Here is a 12,017-nt window from a genome sequence, read left to right on the forward strand (position 1 = left end):
GCACAGCCGTGAGTACACAGCCGTGAGTGCACAGGCTACACAGCCGTGAGTGCACAGGCTACACAGCCGTGAGTACACAGACTACACAGCCGTGACTACACAGACTACACAGCCGTGACTACACAGCCGTGACTACACAGCCGTGAGTGCACAGACTACACAGCCGTGAGTGCACAGACTACACAGCCGTGAGTGCACAGACTACACAGCCGTGAGTACACAGACTACACAGCCGTGAGTACACAGACTACACAGCCGTGAGTACACAGCCGTGACTACACAGCCGTGAGTACACAGCCGTGACTACACAGCCGTGAGTACACAGCCGTGAGTGCACAGGCTACACAGCCGTGAGTGCACAGGCTACACAGCCGTGAGTGCACAGGCTACACAGCCGTGAGTGCACAGACTACACAGCCGTGAGTGCACAGACTACACAGCCGTGAGTACACAGACTACACAGCCGTGAGTACACAGCCGTGAGTACACAGACTACACAGCCGTGAGTACACAGACTACACAGCCGTGAGTACACAGCCGTGACTACACAGCCGTGAGTACACAGCCGTGACTGCACAGCCGTGAGTACACAGCCGTGAGTGCACAGGCTACACAGCCGTGAGTGCACAGGCTACACAGCCGTGAGTGCACAGGCTACACAGCCGTGAGTGCACAGACTACACAGCCGTGAGTGCACAGACTACACAGCCGTGAGTGCACAGACTACACAGCCGTGAGTGCACAGCCGTGAGTACACAGACTACACAGCCGTGAGTACACAGACTACACAGCCGTGACTACACAGCCGTGACTACACAGCCGTGACTACACAGGCTACACAGCCGTGAGTGCACAGACTACACAGCCGTGAGTGCACAGACTACACAGCCGTGAGTGCACAGACTACACAGCCGTGAGTACACAGACTACACAGCCGTGAGTACACAGACTACACAGCCGTGAGTACACAGCCGTGACTACACAGCCGTGAGTACACAGCCGTGACTACACAGCCGTGAGTACACAGCCGTGAGTGCACAGGCTACACAGCCGTGAGTGCACAGGCTACACAGCCGTGAGTGCACAGGCTACACAGCCGTGAGTGCACAGGCTACACAGCCGTGAGTGCACAGACTACACAGCCGTGAGTGCACAGACTACACAGCCGTGAGTACACAGACTACACAGCCGTGAGTACACAGCCGTGACTACACAGCCGTGAGTACACAGCCGTGACTGCACAGCCGTGACTACACAGCCGTGAGTGCACAGGCTACACAGCCGTGAGTGCACAGGCTACACAGCCGTGAGTGCACAGGCTACACAGCCGTGAGTGCACAGACTACACAGCCGTGAGTGCACAGACTACACAGCCGTGAGTGCACAGCCGTGAGTACACAGACTACACAGCCGTGAGTACACAGCCGTGACTACACAGGCTACACAGCCGTGAGTGCACAGACTACACAGCCGTGAGTGCACAGACTACACAGCCGTGAGTGCACAGACTACACAGCCGTGAGTACACAGACTACACAGCCGTGAGTACACAGACTACACAGCCGTGAGTACACAGCCGTGAGTACACAGACTACACAGCCGTGAGTACACAGACTACACAGCCGTGAGTACACAGCCGTGACTACACAGCCGTGAGTACACAGCCGTGACTGCACAGCCGTGAGTACACAGCCGTGACTGCACAGGCTACACAGCCGTGAGTGCACAGGCTACACAGCCGTGAGTGCACAGACTACACAGCCGTGAGTGCACAGACTACACAGCCGTGAGTGCACAGACTACACAGCCGTGAGTGCACAGCCGTGAGTACACAGACTACACAGCCGTGAGTACACAGCCGTGACTACACAGCCGTGACTACACAGGCTACACAGCCGTGAGTGCACAGACTACACAGCCGTGAGTGCACAGACTACACAGCCGTGAGTGCACAGACTACACAGCCGTGAGTACACAGACTACACAGCCGTGATTACACAGCCGGAGTACACAACGAGCACAGCCGTGAGTACACAGCCGGTGAGTACAGATATACAGCCGTGAGCACACAGACGTGAGTACACAGACGTGAAAGTACACAGACTACACAGCCAGTAATTAACACCTAAAACACCTAATAGGTGTGAGCGTGTGGACGTTAAAAGTGCAATTATGTTAATGTTCCCTGCAGGGATGAATTTACCCCCATAATTACTCTAGCACACACTCATGAATCTACGGACACGATTATCCGAATCATTCACACATGTACATCAATATTATTTTATAAAAATGACATATTTTGTAGCATATTTTTTGTTTTATAGAGCTTGATAAACGGAGTAACAAAAGTGCATAGTTTATTTTCACTTTAAACTTGGGTTGCGTCCCTATGTGAGCTTTTGTACACTGAAGATGGGAAGCAGCCTTTGGATACAGACAACCTGGGTTACTTGAAAGGGGAAAGGGGGGCTAGGTCAGTTGTACAACTAAATGCCTTCAACTGAAATGGGTCTTCCTGCATTTAACCCCCAACACTTCTGAATCAGAGACATCATTGTCAGCTCAGGATTCGATCCAGCAACTTTTCAGTTACTGGCCCAACGCCGCACCACTAGGCCATTCAACGCTCTAACCACTAGGTTACCTGGCCCAACGCCTAACCACCAGGCTACCTGGCCCAACGCTTAACCACTAGGCTACCTGGCCCAACGCTCTAACGCTTAACCACTAGGCCACCTGGCCTAACGCTCTAACCACTAGTTACCTGGCCCAACGCTCTAACGCCTAACCACTAGGCTACCTGGCCCAACGCTCTCAACCACTCAGGGCTACTCTGGCCCAACGCCTAACGCTTTAACCACTAGGCTACCTGCCCAACGCTCTAACCACTCAGGGCTACCTGGCCTAACGCTTCAACCACTAGGCTACCTGGCCCAACGCTTCAACCACTCAGGCTACCTGGCCCAACGCTCTAACCACTAGGCTACCTGGCCTAACGCTCTAACCACTAGGCTACCTGGCCCAAAGCTCTAACCACTAGGTTACCTGGCCCAACGCCTAACGCTTAACCACTAGGTTACTTGGCCCAACGCTTAACGCTTAACCACTAGGCTACCTGGCCCTAACGCCTAACCACTAGGCTACCTGGCCCAACGCCTAACCACAGGCTACTCTGCCCAACGCGAACTACTCAGGCTACCTGGCCCAACGCCGCAACCACAGGCTACTCGTCTAACGCTTAACCATTGGGCTACCTGGCCCAACGCCAACCACTGGGCTACCTGGTCAACGCTTCTAACCACTAGGCTACCTGGCTAAAACTCTAACCACTAGACTACCTGGCCCAAGCGCCTAACCACTAGGCTACCTGCCACCCAGTTTAGTGTGTGTATGTATGTATGTATGTATGTATGTATGTATGTATGTATGTATGTATGTATGTATGTATGTATAAGTACATCTTATAATATTGAGCACATGAGTTTCTAGAATCAGAATAGTATGTTTTCAACATCATTGGGATGGAGAAGTGTCTGGAGGGATAACCTGCACATTAGTTAACCTCCCTTTACTCTGTCTCTTAGCCAGGCTACCAACCCTGGTTCACCACCCTGGTTTACCACCCTGGTTTACTGTGCCCCCACCAGCTTCCCGGTCTGAAGATAACACCTTCAGACAGTCCCACTCTTGGCTCAGATTAGAAAGTGTACACACACACACACACGTGAAGTTTTATAGCAAACCTCATGCTATTCTATACATTTTATAAATGAGGCTGATAGAATTTTGCATTTTAAAGCTAATTTCTGCCATTCTATACATTTTCCATGAGGCTGGGAGAACATGTAGCATTTCTACAACTAATTTCATTGTTTAAAAAATATATTTAAAAAATTGGCATGGTTTCTTATCTGTTCATATGGTATCTTGGTTTTACAGACAAGATACTGGACTGATTACCTGTTACCAGTCTTTCCTCAACTGAACCAGTTGTTCCTGCATTCCTCCGTGATAATATGTTTGCAGAGCTCTCCCTTTAAAATCCCACCTCTGACACCAAATGCAAACTAGCAGGAGAGTTCAGGTGACCTACTGTATGCCTGGCTGGCACATAAACCCAAAAACACACAGTGGATACCAAAAGTTATTTCTCCAGGAAATTCAAAATGTACTCATTGTCACGTCACATGCTTTAGAGGTAGAGCACTTGTGTGGCACATCTACTGTCGCCCATGAAGCAACAGTGTTTCGGACTAAAATCCATGGACTCAAACATGTGCATAATGACAACTTATTGTAAAGTAGCCTAATAGACAACTGAGGAGTTGAATTCGCCAAGAGTGAATAGACAGACAACACACACACGACTCAGAACCAGTTGACTACGGAACCACACAATCAGTGAACCGGCAAGGCTAGCTGGCAGAGCCAGTCATAAGTGAAACATCTTGTAACAACACTGCTGTCGCAAGAGGAAAGCGGGCGCTAAAATCATAAAGACACGTGCTGCTAAGAGCGGCGCGCAGCTCTGAGCCCAGTAGCGCTTAATCCAACCTGAACATCAAACTACCCTCATTTCATTCAACACAGCTTCAAATATTAGCCTAAATACCTCAGATCAGAAAGAAATGATAAAACCTCAGCATCACAAGCAACATCGCCTTTTGCTTGTTGTCATAATAAAACCTCGGTCTTACCTTGTTCGTTCATTCTCTGCAGACATAAAGTCCGATTTATTCTCCAGCCGGGCATGTTGGTAAAGATGAAAGCGGTCTCTGAACAGAGATAATGATGTTGTAGTAAGACAAACGATGATGACGGAGGAGAATTTGTCGTAAACCGCTACTTCTCTTCAGATTATGTGTCAGCAGAGCGCCGCAGTAGTGTCCTTTTCGACACTTCTCTTCAGAGAGAGTGCGAGTCCCGGGATTGTGTTGGCAAGTGTTGGCAAAAACATGCCCTAAGCAATTGGACATTGGTCATTTTGGCAACCTGCGCTCAGGGGTAGACGTAACATAAGTAAACGTAAAATCCATCTCACTCCATTTGATGATATGCTACGGTTGCCTGCAAAAGTACTGACCCCTTGGCGTTTTCCTATCTTGTTTCATTACAACCTGTAATTTGATATCATGCAATGGACATACACAAAATAGTCGAATTGGTGAAGTGAAATTTAAAAATTTACTTGTTAAAACAACAATTACAAACGTAAAGTGGTGTGCATATGCATTTCCCTTTGCTATGAAGCCCCAAATAAGATCTGCGTTGCAATCAATTACCTTCAGAAGTCACATAATTAGTTAAATAAAGTCCACATGTGTGCGTCTAAGTGTTACACATGGAATAAACAAATGTACATTAATAACACAATAGTAACGTCTATATACAGTCGTGTGTAACAGTATAACTTTAGACCGTCCCCTCGCCCATACCCGGCGCGAACCAGACCTCTGCACATCAACAACAGTCACCCACGGTTATCAAGCACCATCGCCCACAAAAGCCACTGCCCTGCAGAGCAAGGGGAACCACTACTGTCTAAGAGCAAGGACGCCACCGATTGAAACGCTATTTACGAGCACCGTGCTTAACTAAGCTAGCCGTTTCACATCCGTTACACGTGCAAATGACGTAAGATTATGAGGTAAGGTAATAAATAGGCCGTGAGTGGCCGTAAGTACAATTTAGTTAAATTAAACACTGAGTGATAGATGTGCAGAAGATGAATGTGCAAGTCGAGATACTGGGGTGCAAAGGAGAAACAACAAAAAAATAAAAATATGGGAATGAGGTAGTTGGATGGATATTTTACAGATGGGCTATTTACAGATGGGCTATTTACAGATGGGCTATTTACAGATACAGGGATATTTACAGATGGGATATGTGCAGATGGGATATTTAGATGGGATATTTACCGATGGGATATTTACAGGTGGGCTATTTACAGGTGGGCTATTTACAGATGGGCTATTTACAGATGGGCTATTTACAGATGGGTTATTTACAGATGGGCTATTTACAGATGGGCTATTTACAGATAGGCTATTTACAGATGGGCTATTTACAGATTGGTTATGTACAGATGGGCTATTTACAGATGGGCCTGTACAGATGGGCTATTTACAGATGGGCTATGTACAGATGGAATATGTACAGATGGCCATTTACAGATGGGTTTTGTACAGATGGGCTATGTACAGATGGGCTATGTACAGATGGGTTATGTACAGATGGGCTATTTACAGATGGGATATTTACAGATGGGCTATTTACAGATGGGCTATGTACAGATGGAATATGTACAGATGGGCTATTTACAGATGGGCTATTTACAGATGGGCTATGTACAGATGGGTTATGTACAGATGGGTTATTTACAGATGGGCTATGTACAGATGGGCTATTTACAGATGGGCTATGTACAGATGGGCTATTTACAGATGGGCTATGTACAGATGGAATATGTACAGATGGGCTATTTACAGATGGGGTTTGTACAGATGGGCTATGTACAGATGGGCTATGTACAGATGGGTTATGTACAGATGGGCTATTTACAGATGGGATATTTACAGATGGGCTATTTACAGATGGGCTATGTACAGATGGAATATGTACAGATGGGCTATTTACAGATGGGATTTGTACAGATGGGCTATGTACAGATGGGTTATGTACAGATGGGTTATTTACAGATGGGCTATGTACAGATGGGCTATTTACAGATAGGCTACTTACAGATGGGCTATGTACAGATGGGCTATGTACAGATGGGCTATGTACAGATGGGCTATGTACAGATGGGCTATGTACAGATGGGCTATGTACAGGTGCAATGATCTGTGAGCTGCTCTGACAGCTGATGTTTAAAGTTAGTGAGAGAGATATGAGTCTCCAGCTTCAGTGAGTTTTGCAATTCGTTCCAGTCATTGGCAGCAGAGAACTGGAAGGAAAGGTGACCAAATGAGGAATTGGCTTTGGGGGTGACCAGTGAAATATACCTGCTGGAGTGCGTGCTACGAGTGGGTGCTGCTATGGTGACCAGTGAGCTGAGATGAGGCGGGGCTTTACCTAGTAAAGACTTATAGATGACCTGGAGCCAGTGGGTTTGGCGACGAATATGAAGCGAGGGCCAGCCGATATATGGGGTTTTGGTGACAAAACGGATGGCACTGTGATAGACTGCATCCAAATTTGCTGAGTAGAGTGTTGGAGGCTATTTTGTAAATAACATCGCCGAAGTCAAGGATCGGTAGGATAGTCAGTTTTACGAGGGTATGTTTGGCAGCATGAGTGAAGGAGGATTTGTTGCAAAATAGGAAGCCGACTCTAGATTTACAGTCTAACCAGACACCTAGGTGTTTGTAGTTGTCCATATATTCTAAGTCAGAACCGTGACTTGCCTAGTTAAATAAAGGTTAAAAAAAAAAAGAATTAAAAGGCAGCATTTCCAGAACCTGCTCCTAGGAACCCCAAGGGGTGCACGTTTTGTTTCTTGCCCTAACACCACACGGCTGATTCAAATGATCAAAGCATGATGAGTAATTGATTATTTTAAGGCAAAAACCAATATGCCTATCCCTGGTCATCCCGAGGACCGAATTTAGGATAGCCTGGGTTAAGGTTAGGGTTAGCGAACATGTTAAGTAATTGCAAATTAGCTAAAAAAACAAAAAGGTACTAAAGTTACTAAATAGCTGAAGTTGTACGAGATGTGATTCAAACACGCAACCTTTGGCTTGGTAAAACCTTGTTTTTGGCTTAAAGGAAAGATTCACACATTTTGAATGTTACTGTAGTTGAATGCTACTGTAGTTGAATGCTACTGTAGTGGAATGCTACTGTAGTGGAATGCTACTGTAGTTGAATGCTACTGTAGTGGAATGCTACTGTAGTTGAATGCTACTGTAGTTGAATGCTACCAGAGAGCATCACACACCGCTTGGGAAGCAGAGACAGAGAGCATCACACACCGCTTGGGAAGCAGAGAGACAGAGAGCATCAGTGTCTCCTGACCCCTCCTGTCTCAGCCTCCAGTATTTATGCTGCAGTAGTTTATGTGTCCGGGGGCTAGGGTCAGTTTGTTATATCTGGAGTACTTCTCCTGTCCTATTCGGTGTCCTGTGTGAATCTAAGTGTGCGTTCTCTAATTCTCTCCTTCTCTCTTTCTTCTCTCTCTCTCGGAGGACCTGAGCCCCAGGACCATGCCCCAGACCTGACACAGATGACTCCTTGCTGTCCCCAGTCCACCTGGCCATGCTGCTGCTCCAGTTTCAACTGACCTGAGCCCTAGGACCATGCCCCAGGACTACCTGACATGATGACTCCTTGCTGTCCCCAGTCCACCTGGCCATGCTGCTGCTCCAGTTTCAACTGTTCTGCCCTTACTATTATTCGACCATGCTGGTCATTTATGAACATTTGAACATCTTGGCCATGTTCTGTTATAATCTCCCCGGCACAGCCAGAAGAGGACTGGCCACCCCACATATGCTCTCTAATTCTCTCTTTCTTTCTCTCTGGAGGACCTGAGCCCTAGACCGTGCCCCAGGACTACCTGACATGATGACTTTGCTGTCCCCAGTCCACCTGACTGTGCTGCTGCTCCAGTTTCAACTGTTCTGCCTTATTATTATTCGACCATGCTGGTCATTTATGAACATTTGAACATCTTGGCCATGTTCTGTTATAATCTCCACTCCGGCACAGCCAGAAGAGGACTGGCTACCCCACATAGCCTGGTTCCTCTCAGGTTTCTTCCTAGGTTTTGGCCTTTCTAGGAGTTTTTCCTAGCCACCATGCTTCTACTCCTGCATTGCTTGCTGTTTGGGGTTTTAGGCTGGGTTTCTGTACAGCACTTTGAGATATCAGCTGATGTACGAAGGGTCATATAAATACATTTGATTTGGATTTGATCACACACCGCTTGGGAAGCAGAGACAGAGAGCATCACACACCGCTTGGGAAGCAGAGAGAGACTTGCGCCAGTTTGCACGTCTCAGAACAGGAACCGGGAGCCGAGAGTCTCCGCTGATAGGCTACTCGGTTTGACATCTCCCTGGCTTCAGTAGCGGAGGAGGCAGACTCAACAGCCCATCTGTCTGATCCCAACACTTATAAGCTCGTGATTTTTTCAAACATGACAATGCTTATGGCATTATAAAATGGAGGAAAATGGTTAATTAGGATGACCATTTAGTTGAGTATTCAATATGCTACTCTCTCTCTCTCTCTTACACACACAAATGAGATGGCACTGCCAAACATGTTACCTCAGTTGCAGTTCCATTCCTCCTCAGAGAGCTGAAATGATGATGATGGTAGTGGTGATGACAATGATGAGATGAGGATGATGGTAGTGGATCACTATACGATGATGATGATGATGGTAGTGATGATGATGATGATGATGGTAGTGATGATGATGGTGATAGTATAATGATGATGATGATGGTAGTGGTGATGATGATGGTAGTGATGATGATGATGGTAGTGATGATGATGATGGTAGTGATGATGGTGATGGTAGTGATGATGATGATGGTGATGATGGTGATAGTGATGGGGATGATGATGATGGTAGTGATGATGATGATGGTAGTGATGATGGTGATAGTGATGATGATGATGGCACATGATGATGATGATGGTAGTGATGATGGTGATAGTAGTGATGATGATGATGGTAGTGATGATGATGATGGTATGATGATGGTGATGATGATGATGGTACAGGTGATGATGATGATGGTAGTGATGATGGTAGTGATGATGATGATGGTAGTGGTGATGATGATGGTAGTGATGATGGTAGTGATGATGAGGATGGTAGTGATGATGATGATGGTAGTGATGATGATGATGGTGATAGGGATGATGAGGATGGTAGTGATGATGATGATGGTAGTGATGATGATGATGGTAGTGATGATGATGATGGTGATAGGGATGATGAGGATGGTAGTGATGATGATGATGGTACAGGTGATGATGATGGTAGTGATGATGATGATGGTACAGGTGATGATGATGGTAGTGATGATGGTAGTGATGATGATGATGGTAGTGATGATGATGATGGTACAGGTGATGATGATGATGGTAGTGATGATGATGGTGATAGGGATGATGATGATGGTACAGGTGATGATGATGGTAGTGATGATGGTGATAGGGATGATGAGGATGGTAGTGATGATGATGATGGTACAGGTGATGATGATGATGGTAGTGATGATGATCAAATCAAAGTTTATTAGTCACGTGCGCTGAACACAACAGGTTTTTACAGTGAAATGCTTACTGACAAGCCCTTAACCAACAAGCCCTTAACCAACAAGCCCTTAACCAACAAGCCCTTAACCAACAAGCCCTTAACCAACAAGCCCTTAACCAACAATGTAGTTTTAAAAAATACCTAAAAAAAAGGTAAGAGATAAGAATAACAATTTATTAAAGAAGAGCAGTAAATAACAATAGTGAGGCTATATACAGGGGGTACCGGTACAGAGTCAATGTGGAGGCTATATACATGAGGTACCAGTACAGAGTCAATGTGGAGGCTATATACAGGGGCTACTGGTACAGAGTCAATGTGGAGGCTATATACAGGGTGTTACGGTACAGAGTCAATGTGGAGGCTATATACAGGGGGTACCGGTACAGAGTCAATGTGGAGGCTATATACAGGGTATTACGGTACAGAGTCAATGTGGAGGCTATATACAGGGGGGTACCGGTACAGAGTCAATGTGGAGGCTATATACAGGGTATTACGGTACAGAGTCAATGTGGAGGCTATATACAGGGGGTACCGGTACAGAGTCAATGTGGAGGCTATATACAGGGTATTACGGTACAGAGTCAATGTGGAGGCTATATACAGGGGGTACCGGTACAGAGTCAATGTGGAGACTATATACAGGGGGGTACCGGTACAGAGTCAATGTGGAGACTATATACAGGGGGGTACCGGTACAGAGTCAATGTGGAGGTTATATACATGAGGTACCAGTACAGAGTCAATGTGGAGGCTATATACAGGGGCTACTGGTACAGAGTCAATGTGGAGGCTATATACAGGGTGTTACGGTACAGAGTCAATGTGGAGGCTATATACAGGGTATTACGGTACAGAGTCAATGTGGAGGCTATATACAGGGGGTACCGGTACAGAGTCAATGTGGAGACTATATACAGGGGAGTACCGGTACAGAGTCAATGTGGAGGCTACATGCAGGGGGTACCGGTACAGAGTCAATGTGGAGGCTATATACATGAGGTACCAGTACAGAGTCAATGTGGAGGCTATATACAGGGGCTACTGGTACAGAGTCAATGTGGAGGCTATATACAGGGTGTTACGGTACAGAGTCAATGTGGAGGCTATATACAGGGGGTACCGGTACAGAGTCAATGTGGAGGCTATATACAGGGTATTACGGTACAGAGTCAATGTGGAGGCTATATACAGGGGGTACCGGTACAGAGTCAATGTGGAGACTATATACAGGGGGGTACCGGTACAGAGTCAATGTGGAGGCTACATGCAGGGGGTACTGGTACAGAGTCAATGTGGAGGCTATATACAGGGGGTACCAGTACAGAGTCAATGTGGAGGTTATATACAGGGGGTACCGGTACAGAGTCAATGTGGAGGCTATATATAGGGTGTTACGGTACAGAGTCAATGTGGAGGCTATATATAGGGGGTACTGGTACAGAGTCAATGTGGAGGCTATATACAGGGTATTACGGTACAGAGTCAATGTGGAGGCTATATACAGGGGGTACCGGTACAGAGTCAATGTGCGGGGGCACCGGTGTCAAGGTAATTGAGGTTATATGTAAATGTAGGTAGAGTTCTTAAAGTGGCTATGCATAGATAATAACTAAGAGTAAAGGGGGGGGGGCAATGCAAGTAGTCTGGGTAGCCATTTGATTAGATGTTCAGGAGTCTTATGGATGCACTGGGCCGTACGCACTACCCTCTGTAGTGCCTTGCGGTC

The sequence above is a fragment of the Oncorhynchus nerka genome, unplaced genomic scaffold, assembly GCF_034236695.1.
Source record: "Oncorhynchus nerka isolate Pitt River unplaced genomic scaffold, Oner_Uvic_2.0 unplaced_scaffold_1521, whole genome shotgun sequence".
NCBI classification, from domain to species: domain Eukaryota; kingdom Metazoa; phylum Chordata; class Actinopteri; order Salmoniformes; family Salmonidae; genus Oncorhynchus; species Oncorhynchus nerka.